The sequence below is a fragment of the Rousettus aegyptiacus genome, unplaced genomic scaffold (assembly GCF_014176215.1).
Source record: "Rousettus aegyptiacus isolate mRouAeg1 unplaced genomic scaffold, mRouAeg1.p scaffold_m13_p_11, whole genome shotgun sequence".
Classification (NCBI taxonomy): domain Eukaryota; kingdom Metazoa; phylum Chordata; class Mammalia; order Chiroptera; family Pteropodidae; genus Rousettus; species Rousettus aegyptiacus.
Genome location: NW_023416286.1, coordinates 95,969,664 through 95,985,662, shown reverse-complemented (window position 1 = coordinate 95,985,662; position 15,999 = coordinate 95,969,664). Strand labels below are relative to the sequence as shown.

Genomic DNA, 15,999 nt, shown 5'->3' with positions numbered 1-15,999 from the left:
CACCACCAGGCAACGCTTCGCCCCGAAACCTCACCTTCCGCCCAGTGCCCTCCGCCCTTGAGGCTCGCCCCTCCCCCCGTGGAGTCCAGGAAGCGAAGGGTCCAGAGTGGAGAGAAAGCAGCCCAGGTCTGGCTGCAGGAGAGCAGGTGGGGGCGGGCGATGTCGCGGGGCGCATGGACTTTGGTGCAGCCCTTAAGCTCGGTCGCCTCCCCGGGACCCCCGGAACAGCAAACGACCAAGTGAGCAAGTGAGCGAGGGCCCGGGGCATCCAGGGGCACCCCGGCTGGAGGGCGACAAAAGGAGGGGGCGGCAAAGGCCTACGGCACCCGGTATTCGCGGTCTCCCATCTAAGTACTAACCAGGCTCAACCCGGCTTAGCTTCCAAGATCAGACGGGATCGGGCACGTTCCGCGGGGTACAGCCGTAACCAGGAACACTGTCGCCTGCATTCCCAAAACTTCGAGCCTGGCCTCCCGGCCCCCGGAGACGCCCGCGCCTGCACCACGGCAGAGAATACATTTTATGACATACACGTGGGCGCTAATTTGAAATGCATGTGATAGCAGCAGAGAGAACTGTTCACGAGATGCGCCGCTGTGTTATTCCCCAAAATCCCACCAGATGGCGGCAGAGCGTAAAGTTTTATGATGACATCGACCGTTTCTGGACACCGTATGGCAGTAGAGAATGAATATTCATGATCGCTCAGGTGTTTATAATAAAACACACACCCGATGGCATCAGAAAATTTATTTTTATTGTGGTCTACACTCTGTCATTCTCAAAATGCACACAGGATTGCTGCGGGAAACAAAATTTATGAATACGCTAGTACTTTCACAATGTCCACGAGATGGCAGCAGAGGATAGGGAATAACATTTCATGGCCATCGCTCGGGTGCTATTCCCCAAAATTCCACGAGATGGCACCAGACGATAAGGAATAATATTGCAATCCCGAAACTCTGGTGCTGTTCCCCAAAAGCCCACGAGATGGCAGCAGAAGATAGGGAAAAACATTTCACGGTCGGCACACGGTGCTATTCCCAAAAAGCCCACGAGATGGCAGCAGAGGCTTAGGAATAATAGTTCAATACCTAAACTCTGGTGCTATTCCCAAAAAGCCCACGAGATGGCAGCAGAAGATGGGGAAAAACATTTCATGGTCGACACACTGCTGCTATTCCCAGAAATCCCACGGGATGACAGCAGAGGCTTCGGAATGATATCTCAATACTTAAACTCGGTGCTATTCCCCCAAAAGCCCACGAGATGGCAGCAGAGGCTTCGGAAGAATAGTTCAATACCTAAACTCTGGTGCTATTCCCGAAGAGTCCACGAGATGGCAGCAGAGGATTAGGAAGAATATCTCAATGCCTAAACTCTGGTGCTATTATCAAAAATTCCACGAGATGGCAGCAGAGCCTTACGAATAATATTTCAATCCCTAAACTCTGGTGCTATTCCCCAAAAAGACCACGAGATGGCAGCAGAGCCTTACGAATAATATTTCAATCCCTAAACACTGGTGCTATTCCCCAGAGAGCCCACGAGATGGCAGCAGAGGCTTCGGAATACTATTTCAATACCTAAACTTCGGTGCTATTCCCCAAAAAGGCCACGAGACGGCAGCAGAGGCTTAGGAATAATATTTCAATCCCTAAACTCTGGTGCTATTCCCAAGAAGCGGAAACCCGGGTCCGCGGAACCCCTGGGAACCCCTTGGACCGCGGAACCCCTGGGAACCCCGGCTCCGCGGAACCCCTGAGAACCCCTTCATCCGCGGAACCCCTGGGAACCCCTTGGTCCGCGGAACCCCTGGGAACCCCTTGGTCCGCGGAACCCCTGAGAACCCCTTGGTCGACGGAACCCCTGAGAACCCCTTGGTCCGCGGAACCCCTGGGAACCCCTTGGACCGCGGAACCCCTGGGAACCCCGGCTCTGCGGAACCCCCTGAGAACCCCTTCGTCGACGGAACCCCTGAGAACCCCTTCGTCGACGGAACCCCTGAGAACCCCTTCGTCGACGGAACCCCTGGGAACCCCTTGCTCCGCGGAACCCTGGGGAACCGCGGAACCCCTCGAACCCCCGTAACCCCGGATCCCCAGAACTCTTTTATCCCCGGAACCCCGGCGATCCCGGCACTCCCGGAACCTTGGCACCCCTGTATCCCATGCCCCGATACAGGTCGGGGCTCAGGGAGTCTCGTTGTCCTTTGAGTCCTCCCGAGGTACCACCGCAGACAGGCGAGACGCACAGGCTCCCTGGAGTATGTGTGTGTGGCTGTTTGCTGCGGCCTGTCGCGAGCAAGAAGGCTCTCGCCGCACACGCGTGCGCGCTCTCGTGTGTCTCGGCCTTTCTGACGCAGTTGGTCAGTCCTGCTTCTCGTCCCGGGTGTGCGGGCCGGCCTCACACTTGGGCCGAGGGCACCTGGCTGTCGGGTGAGAAGGGCGGGGAGAAGCGTGTCGGAGGAGGTTTGAGGCCTCTGGCGGGGCGGGGCTGGGCGGGACGCGGCGTGGCGGGTGGGGGTGGCTGGTCCCGCGTCCCGGGAAGGCGAGCACACTCCCAACGTGTGTTAGAGACGGCGGTCCCCGGGGCTCGGTCCTACGGAGCCCAGGAAGGAAAGGGCCTGGAGCGGTGAGAGGAAACAGCCCGGGACTGGCTGCAGGAGAGCAGGTGAGGGCGGGTGAGGGCGCGGGCCCGCGGCCATTGGAGACGCCCTTGGGCTCGGCCGCCCGCGGCGGACCACAGAGACAGCGGCCAAGTCAGTGAGCAGAGCCCAGGGGCACCCCGGGGCCACCTGGCTAGAGTGCGGCAAAAGGAGGGGGCGGCAAAAGCCTACGGCACCCGGCCTTCCCAGACGGTCTCCCACCCAAGTAATAGAATAACCAGGCCCGACCCCGCTTAGCTTCCAAGATCAGACAAGTTCGGGCGCATTCAGGGTGGTAGGGACTTAGACGCGAGAGCCTGTCGTCTGCCGCCGCAAGAGACCGAGCCTGGCCTCCTGGCCGCTGGAGACGCCCACGACTACACCGTACCTCCTCCTTGGGGGGAGCGCTGGGGGTTCCGCTAGAGAGGTGGCTGGAGCGAGAGCCAGCCGCGCTAAGGCACCACCACAGCCCTTGAGGGACTGAGCGGAGGGACTGGGTGGGCGCTCTCGCATCCCGGACCTGCCCAGGCCGCAGACCACTTGCCTTCCCCGTCTTGGCCGTTCGGCAGGACCACGGCCCAGGCGTGCCTCGCCCATCTCTCGGCCACCTGGGCAACAGGGAAGGTGCAGCCCGGATAAGTTTCGACCTGGCCCTGAACCAGATCCACCCCTCCTCTGCGCTCCCCGGCGGGGCTGAGCGTGACCTGGCCAGAACCACGCGGAGACACCGGCCACACCACCAGGCAACGCTTCGCCCCGAAACCTCACCTTCCGCCCAGTGCCCTCCGCCCTTGAGGCTCGCCCCTCCCCCCGTGGAGTCCAGGAAGCGAAGGGTCCAGAGTGGAGAGAAAGCAGCCCAGGTCTGGCTGCAGGAGAGCAGGTGGGGGCGGGCGATGTCGCGGGGCGCATGGACTTTGGTGCAGCCCTTAAGCTCGGTCGCCTCCCCGGGACCCCCGGAACAGCAAGCGACCAAGTGAGCAAGTGAGCGAGGGCCCGGGGCATCCAGGGGCACCCCGGCTGGAGGGCGACAAAAGGAGGGGGCGGCAAAGGCCCACGGCACCCGGTATTCGCGGTCTCCCATCTAAGTACTAACCAGGCTCAACCCTGCTTAGCTTCCAAGATCAGACGGGATCGGGCACGTTCCGCGGGGCACAGCCGTAACCAGGAACACTGTCGCCTGCATTCCCAAAACTTCGAGCCTGGCCTCCCGGCCCCCGGAGACGCCCGCGCCTGCACCACAGCAGAAAATACATTTTATGACATACACGTGGGCGCTAATTTGAAATGCATGTGATAGCAGCAGAGAGAACTGTTCACGAGATGCGCCGCTGTGTTATTCCCCCAAATCCCACCAGATGGCAGCAGAGTGTAAAGTTTTATGATGACATCGACCGTTTCTGGACACCGTATGGCAGTAGAGAATGAATATTCATGATCGCTCAGGTGTTTATAATAAAACACACACCCGATGGCATCAGAAAATTTATTTTTATTGTGGTCTACACTCTGTCATTCTCAAAATGCACACAGGATTGCTGCGGAAAACAAAATTTATGAATACGCTAGTACTTTCACAATGTCCACGAGATGGCAGCAGAGGATAGGGAATAACATTTCATGGCCATCGCTCGGGTGCTATTCCCAGAAATTCCACGAGATGGCACCAGACGATAAGGAATAATATTGCAATCCCTAAACTCTGCTGCTATTCCCCAAAAGCCCACGAGATGGCAGCAGAAGATAGGGAAAAACATTTCACGGTCGGCACACGGTGCTATTCCCAAAAAGCCCAAGAGATGGCAGCAGACGCTTAGGAATAATATTTCAATACCTAAACTCTGGTGCTATTCCCAAAAAGCCCACGAGATGGCAGCAGAAGATGGGGAAAAACATTTCATGGTCGACACACTGCTGCTATTCCCAGAAATCCCACGGGATGACAGCAGAGGCTTCGGAATGATATTTCAATACTTAAACTCGGTGCTATTCCCCCAAAAGCCCACGAGATGGCAGCAGAGGCTTCGGAAGAATATTTCAATACCTAAACTCTGGTGCTATTCCCGAAGAGTCCACGAGATGGCAGCAGAGGATTAGGAAGAATATCTCAATGCCTAAACTCTGGTGCTATTATCAAAAATTCCACGAGATGGCAGCAGAGCCTTACGAATAATATTTCAATCCCTAAACTCTGGTGCTATTCCCCAAAAAGACCACGAGATGGCAGCAGAGGCTTTGAAATAATATTTCAATCCCTAAACACTGGTGCTATTCCCCAGAGAGCCCACGAGATGGCAGCAGAGGCTTCGGAATACTATTTCAATACCTAAACTTCGGTGCTATTCCCCAAAAAGGCCACGAGACGGCAGCAGAGGCTTAGGAATAATATTTCAATCCCTAAACTCTGGTGCTATTCCCAAGAAGCGGAAACCCGGGTCCGCGGAACCCCTGGGAACCCCTGGGTCCGCGGAACCCCTGGGAACCCCTGGGTCCGCGGAACCCCTGGGAACCCCTTCGTCCGCGGAACCCCTGGGAACCCCTTGGACCGCGGAACCCCTGGGAACCCCGGCTCCGCGGAACCCCTGAGAACCCCTTCATCCGCGGAACCCCTGGGAACCCCTTCATCCGCGGAACCCCTGGGAACCCCTTGGTCCGCGGAACCCCTGAGAACCCCTTCGTCGACGGAACCCCTGAGAACCCCTTGGTCCGCGGAACCCCTGGGAACCCCTTGGACCGCGGAACCCCTGGGAACCCCTTGGACCGCGGAACCCCTGGGAACCCCGGCTCTGCGGAACCCCCTGAGAACCCCTTCGTCGACGGAACCCCTGAGAACCCCTTCGTCGACGGAACCCCTGGGAACCCCGGGTCCGCGGAACCCCTGGGAACCCCTTGCTCCGCGGAACCCTGGGGAACCGCGGAACCCCTCGAACCCCCGTAACCCCGGATCCCCAGAACTCTTTTATCCCCGGAACCCCGGCGATCCCGGCACTCCCGGAACCTTGGCACCCCTGTATCCCATGCCCCGATACAGGTCGGGGCTCAGGGAGTCTCGTTGTCCTTTGAGTCCTCCCGAGGTACCACCGCAGACAGGCGAGACGCACAGGCTCCCTGGAGTATGTGTGTGTGGCTGTTTGCTGCGGCCTGTCGCGAGCAAGAAGGCTCTCGCCGCACACGCGTGCGCGCTCTCGTGTGTCTCGGCCTTTCTGACGCAGTTGGTCAGTCCTGCTTCTCGTCCCGGGTGTGCGGGCCGGCCTCACACTTGGGCCGAGGGCACCTGGCTGTCGGGTGAGAAGGGCGGGGAGAAGCGTGTCGGAGGAGGTTTGAGGCCTCTGGCGGGGGGGGGGGGGGGGGGGGGGGACGCGGCGTGGCGGGTGGGGGTGGCTGGTCCCGCGTCCCGGGAAGGCGAGCACACTCCCAACGTGTGTTAGAGACGGCGGTCCCCGGGGCTCGGTCCTACGGAGCCCAGGAAGGAAAGGGCCTGGAGCGGTGAGAGGAAACAGCCCGGGACTGGCTGCAGGAGAGCAGGTGAGGGCGGGTGAGGGCGCGGGCCCGCGGCCATTGGAGACGCCCTTGGGCTCGGCCGCCCGCGGCGGACCACAGAGACAGCGGCCAAGTCAGTGAGCAGAGCCCAGGGGCATCCCGGGGCCACCTGGCTAGAGGGCGGCAAAAGGAGGGGGCGGCAAAAGCCTACGGCACCCGGCCTTCCCAGACGGTCTCCCACCCAAGTAATAGAATAACCAGGCCCGACCCCGCTTAGCTTCCAAGATCAGACAAGTTCGGGCGCATTCAGGGTGGTAGGGACTTAGACGGGAGAGCCTGTCGTCTGCCACCCCAAGAGACCGAGCCTGGCCTCCTGGCCGCTGGAGACGCCCACGACTACACCGTACCTCCTCCTTGGGGGGAGCGCTGGGGGTTCCGCTAGAGAGGTGGCTGGAGCGAGAGCCAGCCGCGCTAAGGCACCACCACAGCCCTTGAGGGACTGAGCGGAGGGACTGGGTGGGCGCTCTCGCATCCCGGACCTGCCCAGGCCGCAGACCACTTGCCTTCCCCGTCTTGGCCGTTCGGCAGGACCACGGCCCAGGCGTGCCTCGCCCATCTCTCGGCCACCTGGGCAACAGGGAAGGTGCAGCCCGGATAAGTTTCGACCTGGCCCTGAACCAGATCCACCCCTCCTCTGCGCTCCCCGGCGGGGCTGAGCGTGACCTGGCCAGAACCACGCGGAGACACCGGCCACACCACCAGGCAACGCTTCGCCCCGAAACCTCACCTTCCGCCCAGTGCCCTCCGCCCTTGAGGCTCGCCCCTCCCCCCGTGGAGTCCAGGAAGCGAAGGGTCCAGAGTGGAGAGAAAGCAGCCCAGGTCTGGCTGCAGGAGAGCAGGTGGGGGCGGGCGATGTCGCGGGGCGCATGGACTTTGGTGCAGCCCTTAAGCTCGGTCGCCTCCCCGGGACCCCCGGAACAGCAAGCGACCAAGTGAGCAAGTGAGCGAGGGCCCGGGGCATCCAGGGGCACCCCGGCTGGAGGGCGACCAAAGGAGGGGGCGGCAAAGGCCCACGGCACCCGGTATTCGCGGTCTCCCATCTAAGTACTAACCAGGCTCAACCCTGCTTAGCTTCCAAGATCAGACGGGATCAGGCACGTTCCGCGGGGCACAGCCGTAACCAGGAACACTGTCGCCTGCATTCCCAAAACTTCGAGCCTGGCCTCCCGGCCCCCGGAGACGCCCGCGCCTGCACCACGGCAGAAAATACATTTTATGACATACACGTGGGCGCTAATTTGAAATGCATGTGATAGCAGCAGAGAGAACTGTTCACGAGATGCGCCGCTGTGTTATTCCCCCAAATCCCACCAGATGGCAGCAGAGTGTAAAGTTTTATGATGACATCGACCGTTTCTGGACACCGTATGGCAGTAGAGAATGAATATTCATGATCGCTCAGGTGTTTATAATAAAACACACACCCGATGGCATCAGAAAATTTATTTTTATTGTGGTCTACACTCTGTCATTCTCAAAATGCACACAGGATTGCTGCGGAAAACAAAATTTATGAATACGCTAGTACTTTCACAATGTCCACGAGATGGCAGCAGAGGATAGGGAATAACATTTCGTGGCCATCGCTCGGGTGCTATTCCCAGAAATTCCACGAGATGGCACCAGACGATAAGGAATAATATTGCAATCCCGAAACTCTGGTGCTGTTCCCCAAAAGCCCACGAGATGGCAGCAGAAGATAGGGAAAAACATTTCACGGTCGGCACACGGTGCTATTCCCAAAAAGCCCACGAGATGGCAGCAGAGGCTTAGGAATAATATTTCAATACCTAAACTCTGGTGCTATTCCCAAAAAGCCCACGAGATGGCAGCAGAAGATGGGGAAAAACATTTCATGGTCGACACACTGCTGCTATTCCCAGAAATCCCACGGGATGACAGCAGAGGCTTCGGAATGATATCTCAATACTTAAACTCGGTGCTATTCCCCCAAAAGCCCACGGGATGGCAGCAGAGGCTTAGGAATAATATTTCAATACCGAAACTCTGGTGCTATTCCCGAAGAGTCCACGAGATGGCAGCAGAGGATTAGGAAGAATATCTCAATGCCTAAACTCTGGTGCTATTATCAAAAATTCCACGAGATGGCAGCAGAGCCTTACGAATAATATTTCAATCCCTAAACTCTGGTGCTATTCCCCAAAAAGACCACGAGATGGCAGCAGAGGCTTTGAAATAATATTTCAATCCCTAAACACTGGTGCTATTCCCCAGAGAGCCCACGAGATGGCAGCAGAGGCTTCGGAATACTATTTCAATACCTAAACTTCGGTGCTATTCCCCAAAAAGGCCACGAGACGGCAGCAGAGGCTTAGGAATAATATTTCAATCCCTAAACTCTGGTGCTATTCCCAAGAAGCGGAAACCCGGGTCCGCGGAACCCCTGGGAACCCCTTGGTCCGCGGAACCCCTGGGAACCCCTGGGTCCGCGGAACCCCTGGGAACCCCTTCGTCCGCGGAACCCCTGGGAACCCCTTGGACCGCGGAACCCCTGGGAACCCCGGCTCCGCGGAACCCCTGAGAACCCCTTCATCCGCGGAACCCCTGGGAACCCCTTCATCCGCGGAACCCCTGGGAACCCCTTGGTCCGCGGAACCCCTGAGAACCCCTTCGTCGACGGAACCCCTGAGAACCCCTTGGTCCGCGGAACCCCTGGGAACCCCTTGGACCGCGGAACCCCTGGGAACCCCTTGGACCGCGGAACCCCTGGGAACCCCTTGGACCGCGGAACCCCTGGGAACCCCGGCTCTGCGGAACCCCCTGAGAACCCCTTCGTCGACGGAACCCCTGAGAACCCCTTCGTCGACGGAACCCCTGGGAACCCCTTGGGCCGCGGAACCCCTGGGAACCCCTTGCTCCGCGGAACCCTGGGGAACCGCGGAACCCCTCGAACCCCCGTAACCCCGGATCCCCAGAACTCTTTTATCCCCGGAACCCCGGCGATCCCGGCACTCCCGGAACCTTGGCACCCCTGTATCCCATGCCCCGATACAGGTCGGGGCTCAGGGAGTCTCGTTGTCCTTTGAGTCCTCCCGAGGTACCACCGCAGACAGGCGAGACGCACAGGCTCCCTGGAGTATGTGCGTGTGGCTGTTTGCTGCGGCCTGTCGCGAGCAAGAAGGCTCTCGCCGCACACGCGTGCGCGCTCTCGTGTGTCTCGGCCTTTCTGACGCAGTTGGTCAGTCCTGCTTCTCGTCCCGGGTGTGCGGGCCGGCCTCGCGCTTGGGCCGAGGGCACCTGGCTGTCGGGTGAGAAGGGCGGGGAGAAGCGTGTCGGAGGAGGTTTGAGGCCTCTGGCGGGGCGGGGCTGGGCGGGACGCGGCGTGGCGGGTGGGGGTGGCTGGTCCCGCGTCCCGGGAATGCGAGCACACTCCCAACGTGTGTTAGAGACGGCGGTCCTCGGGGCTCGGTCCTACGGAGCCCAGGAAGGAGAGGGTCAGGAGCGGTGAGAGGAAACAGCCCGGGACTGGCTGCAGGAGAGCAGGTGAGGGCGGGTGAGGGCGCGGGCCCGCGGCCATTGGAGACGCCCTTGGGCTCGGCCGCCCGCGGCGGACCGCAGAGACAGCGAGCGAGTGAGTGAGCAGAGCCCAGGGGCATCCAGGGGCAACCTGGCTAGAGGGCGGCAAAAGGAGGGGGCGGCCAAAGCCTACGGCACCCGGCCTTCCCAGATGGTCTCCCACCCAAGTAATAGAATAACCAGGCCCGACCCAGCTTAGCTTCCAAGATCAGACAAGTTCGGGCGCATTCAGGGTGGTAGGGACTTAGACGGGAGAGCCTGTCGTCTGCCGCCCCAAGAGACCGAGCCTGGCCTCCCGGCCGCTGGAGACGCCCACGACTACACCGTACCTCCTCCTTGGGGGGAGCGCTGGGGGTTCCGCTAGAGAGGTGGCTGGAGCGAGAGCCAGCCGCGCTAAGGCACCACAGCCCTTGAGGGACTGAGCGGAGGGACTGGGTGGGCGCTCTCGCATCCCGGACCTGCCCAGGCCGCAGACCACTTGCCTTCCCCGTCTTGGCCGTTTGGCAGGACCACGGGCCAGGCGTGCCTCGCCAATCTCTCGGCCACCTGGGCAACGGGGAAGGTGCAGCCCTGATAAGTTTCGACCTGGCCCTGAACCAGATCCACCCCACCTCTGCGCTCCCCGGCGGGGCTGAGCCCGACCTGGCCAGAACCACGCGGAGACACCGGCCACACCACCAGGCAACGCTCCGCCCCGAAACCTCACCTTCCGCCCAGTGCCCTCCGCCCTTGAGGCTCGCCCCTCCCCCCGTGGAGTCCAGGAAGCGAAGGGTCCAGAGTGGAGAGAAAGCAGCCCAGGTCTGGCTGCAGGAGAGCAGGTGGGGGCGGGCGATGTCGCGGGGCGCATGGACTTTGGTGCAGCCCTTAAGCTCGGTCGCCTCCCCGGGACCCCCGGAACAGCAAGCGACCAAGTGAGCAAGTGAGCGAGGGCCCGGGGCATCCAGGGGCACCCCGGCTGGAGGGCGACCAAAGGAGGGGGCGGCAAAGGCCCACGGCACCCGGTATTCGCGGTCTCCCATCTAAGTACTAACCAGGCTCAACCCTGCTTAGCTTCCAAGATCAGACGGGATCGGGCACGTTCCGCGGGGCACAGCCGTAACCAGGAACACTGTCGCCTGCATTCCCAAAACTTCGAGCCTGGCCTCCCGGCCCCCGGAGACGCCCGCGCCTGCACCACGGCAGAAAATACATTTTATGACATACACGTGGGCGCTAATTTGAAATGCATGTGATAGCAGCAGAGAGAACTGTTCACGAGATGCGCCGCTGTGTTATTCCCCCAAATCCCACCAGATGGCAGCAGAGTGTAAAGTTTTATGATGACATCGACCGTTTCTGGACACCGTATGGCAGTAGAGAATGAATATTCATGATCGCTCAGGTGTTTATAATAAAACACACACCCGATGGCATCAGAAAATTTATTTTTATTGTGGTCTACACTCTGTCATTCTCAAAATGCACACAGGATTGCTGCGGAAAACAAAATTTATGAATACGCTAGTACTTTCACAATGTCCACGAGATGGCAGCAGAGGATAGGGAATAACATTTCGTGGCCATCGCTCGGGTGCTATTCCCAGAAATTCCACGAGATGGCACCAGACGATAAGGAATAATATTGCAATACCTAAACTCTGGTGCTATTCCCCAAAAGCCCACGAGATGGCAGCAGAAGATAGGGAAAAACATTTCATGGTCGACACACGGTGCTATTCCCAAAAAGCCCAAGAGATGGCAGCAGACGCTTAGGAATAATATTTCAATACCTAAACTCTGGTGCTATTCCCAAAAAGCCCACGAGATGGCAGCAGAAGATGGGGAAAAACATTTCATGGTCGACACACTGCTGCTATTCCCAGAAATCCCACGGGATGACAGCAGAGGCTTCGGAATGATATCTCAATACTTAAACTCGGTGCTATTCCCCCAAAAGCCCACGGGATGGCAGCAGAGGCTTAGGAATAATATTTCAATACCGAAACTCTGGTGCTATTCCCGAAGAGTCCACGAGATGGCAGCAGAGGATTAGGAAGAATATCTCAATGCCTCAACTCTGGTGCTATTCTCAAAAATTCCACGAGATGGCAGCAGAGCCTTACGAATAATATTTCAATCCCTAAACTCTGGTGCTATTCCCCAAAAAGACCACGAGATGGCAGCAGAGGCTTTGAAATAATATTTCAATCCCTAAACACTGGTGCTATTCCCCAGAGAGCCCACGAGATGGCAGCAGAGGCTTCGGAATACTATTTCAATACCTAAACTTCGGTGCTATTCCCCAAAAAGGCCACGAGACGGCAGCAGAGGCTTAGGAATAAGATTTCAATCCCTAAACTCTGGTGCTATTCCCAAGAAGCGGAAACCCGGGTCCGCGGAACCCCTGGGAACCCCCGGGTCCGCGGAACCCCTGGTATCCCGGGGTCCGCGGAACCCCTGGGAACCCCTGGGATCCCCGGATCCCCGGAACCCCGGCGCTCCCGGAACTCCCGGAACCTTGGCACCCCTGTACCCCGTGCCCCGGTACAGGTCCGGGCTCAGGGAGTCTCGTTGTCCTTCGAGTCTTGCCGAGGTACCACCGCAGACAGGTGAGACGCACAGGCTCCCTGGAGTATGTGTGTGTGTGCGCGCACGCGCGCGTCTGTGTGCGCGTGAGTGTGTGTTCCTTTGCATTAAGACCAGAACACAGCCAGGGATCTCGTTATAATTTTTTTCTCTGTTGCCATAATATGTGATTATTAGCAATAACTCAGGAGTGCATCTCATGAAAATTTGTTCTCTGCATCTTGTGGACATTTAAAAAACAACACCTATGTGTGCGTCATAATTTTTTTCAGCTGCTGTCCTGTGGGCATATGGGATAAACTGCAGACTGTACAGCATCATAACAATTAACATTCTGCTGCCATCTACTGCATATTTTATTAATAGCACCTGAGTTTCGATATCATAAATACAGATTCTCTACTGTCATATGGTGGCCATATTGCGTGTATGTCATCATAAGAATTTACTTTCTGCTGTTATCTGGTAGTCATTTTGGGAGTAATAGAACCGTGCATGTCGAAATGTTATTTCTGCTCCTAATGTATGTATTTTGAAAATAACACCCATGTACATATTCTCATAAAAACTTATTCTCTCATGCCATCTCGTGGACCTTTGGCAAGAACAGCAGAGTGTAGAACATCATAAAAATTAATTTTCTGCCCACATCTTGTGTGCTTGTAGGGAATTTTACCAGCGTATGGAAAAACTTGTTTTGTGCTGCCACCTGGTGGTAAATTTGGGTATAAACCACAGCGCATGTTATACAATGTTATTTATACCGCTATCTAACATTCATTATGAAAAAAACTCAAGGGCATGTCATTGTGAGAAGTTGTTGTCACTTGCCTTTTCATGTGTATTTTGGTAAAAAAAAAAAAAGATTGCGTGTCGCGAAATATTATTCTCTGCTGCCATCTCGTGGGCATGTTGAGTATAACACCATGACCCGTGTCATAGCTAGTTATTTCTGCTGCTATCTCATGCAGTTAGAAAGTAACACCGAAGAGATAGTCATTAGGAAAAGTTTTTGTCTGTGGCACTTTCACGTGCATCTAGGGATAAACACAGGAGTGCGTGTCATAAAAATTATTCTCTGCTGCTATCTCCTGATAATAACACGCAAGTGTATGTTATTGTAAAAATATATTTTCTGCTGCCGTCCTGTGGGTATTTTGGAATAACACCCGATTGCACGCTAACTTGAAAATACAGTTTCCTCTCTCATCTACTCCGTATCTTGGAAGAAGAGCAGAATATAAGTAACTAAATGTATTTCTCTGCTGTCATGTGGCTGGCATTTGGGAATAACACCAGAGTGTAAGTAATCGAAAGTTATTTTCTGCTGCCGTCGATGGTCATTTACAGAATAATCCTCCAAGTTGGTCATGATAAACATTCATTTTTTGTAGGCACGTTTTGGGAATTTGGGGAATAACACCAGATTGTGCATCATGAAACATTTCTGCTGGTCTCTTGTGTATTTAAAAAATACCACCAATGAAATGCCTTTATGAAATTTTTCTCTGCTCCCATTTCATTTCATCTCAGGTACAACACAGCACTGCAAGTCATAAAAATTGTTCTCTGCTGCCATCTCGTGGGTATTTAAAAATTATACCAGTTGTATGTCATCAAAAATATTATTTTCCTTGCCATTCGGTAGGTCCTTTGGGATATAACCTTAACGTAGGTCATCATGAAAACTTTTTTGTCTTAATCCTGTGAGCATCTTGGGAATGACATAAGAATAGATAATTTATTCTCTCTTGCCATCTGTTGGGAATTTTAGGAATTAACCTGAGTGTTGTCCTCATGAATATTCATTCTCTGCTGTCATCTGGTGGACACTCTGGGAAGACCACAGCTCGTGTCATAAAGAGTAATGTCAGTTGCTATCTTGTACAATGTGAAAATAAGAACAAAGAGCATGTCGTTATGAAAAGTTGTTGTCCTCGACCATTTCATGTATCTTGGGAAAAACACGGCAGTGCATGTCCTGAAAAATTATTCTCAGCTGCCATCTCGTTGCCTCTTTTGAAATCAGAACAAGTACATATCGTCTAACTTTTGGGCTGCCATCTTGTGGACATTTCAGAAATAACACCAAATGTTATACATCATGAACATTTGTTATCTGCTATCATCTGGTGTGCATTTTGTGTATGACAGAATAGTGCGCATTGTGAATGACATTTGAAATTTTTATCTCTGCTATGCTTTCATGTTAATCTTGGGATGAACACAGATGTGCATGTCATGACAAATTGTTCCATTCTGCTATCTCATGGGTATTTTGCAAATTACTTCCAGGTTTATATCATCAACAAATATTTTTCCATTGCCATCTAGTGGGAATTTTGGGACTATAATTTTGGAACATGAAAATCCATCTTTTCCACTAAACTTGTGTGCATCTAGAAAATTACACGAGTGTAAGGAAAAAAACATTGCTGCCATCGGGTGGGTATTTTAGCAATAACACCCTAATCTTGTCATCCTGAAAATTCATTTTCTGCTGCCATCTGGAAGGCATTTTAGGTCTAATACCAGAGTGGGGGTCAAGATATTGTGCTATTCATTTGCATTAAAAAAAAAAGAATTTGTCCTTATAAGTTTTTTCTCTGGTTCCATTTCAAGTAAATCTCAAGAATAAAATCAGAATACAAGACAAAGTCTCTGCTGCCATTTTGAAAATAACACCCAGGTGTACGTCTTCATAAAATTTTATTTTCTGCTGCCATCTTGTGGCCAATTTGAGAATAACATCCGAGTACAGGTCATGGTGAATAATCATTAACTGCTGCCATCTGGTGGGAATTTTGTGTATAACATCACATCGCATGTCATAAACAGTTATTTCTGCTGCTATCGTGCAGTTAGAAAATAAAACCTAAAAGCATGTTGTTGAGTGAAGTTTTTGTCAGTGGCCATTTCGTGTGAATCTTGAGATAAACAAGATGTACACGAAATGCATGTTATGAAAAATTATTAAAAAATTATTCTCTACATTGTCACAGGCATTTTGAAAATAACATACAGCTGTGTCCTTGTAATAAATTTTTCTACTTCCATCTGGTGGGCATTTTAGAAATAACACCTGAATGTAGGTCATCAAGAAAATAAATTTTCAGCTCTGATTTACTGTGCTTCTTGGAATAACACCAGAGTGGAAATAATTAAATGTTATTCTCTGTTGCCATCTGGTGGGCATTCTGTGTATGACAAAAGAATGCACGTAGGGTATGACATTGAATTTTTATCTCTTCAATTTCGTGTTATCTTGGAATGAGCGCAGGAGTGCAAGTCATGAAAAATCGTTCTCTCCTGCATTTTCATGAGCATTTATAAAGTAATGCTCACATGTATGTCATCAAAAATTTATTTTAAATCCTGATACGGTGCGCATATTGGGAAATACAGATTATATACGTAATAAAATTTTATTCTCTGCTGCTATCTATGGCGATTTAAGGATTATCACTCAGATGTTTCTCATCATGAATACTAAATCTCTGCTGCTGTATGGTGGGAATTTTGGGAATAACACCACAGCACATGTCACGAAAAGCAATTTTTGTTGCTATTCCTGTGCCTGTTATGAATAAGACCTAAGAGAAAGTCATCAAGAAATAGTTTCGTCGGCTGCCACTTCGCGTGCATCTTGAGAAAAAAAAAAAAGTGCATGTCATGAAAAAGTGTTCTCTGCTGCCATCTTGTGGAAATTT

General features: G+C 54.1%; 1 pseudogene; it reads right to left on the bottom strand.

Moving 5' to 3' along the window:
- Window positions 1-314: 314 nt before the first annotated feature.
- LOC118609727 lies at window positions 315-429 on the bottom strand (annotated as a pseudogene).
- Between the last annotated feature and the right edge of the window lie 15,570 nt (window positions 430-15,999).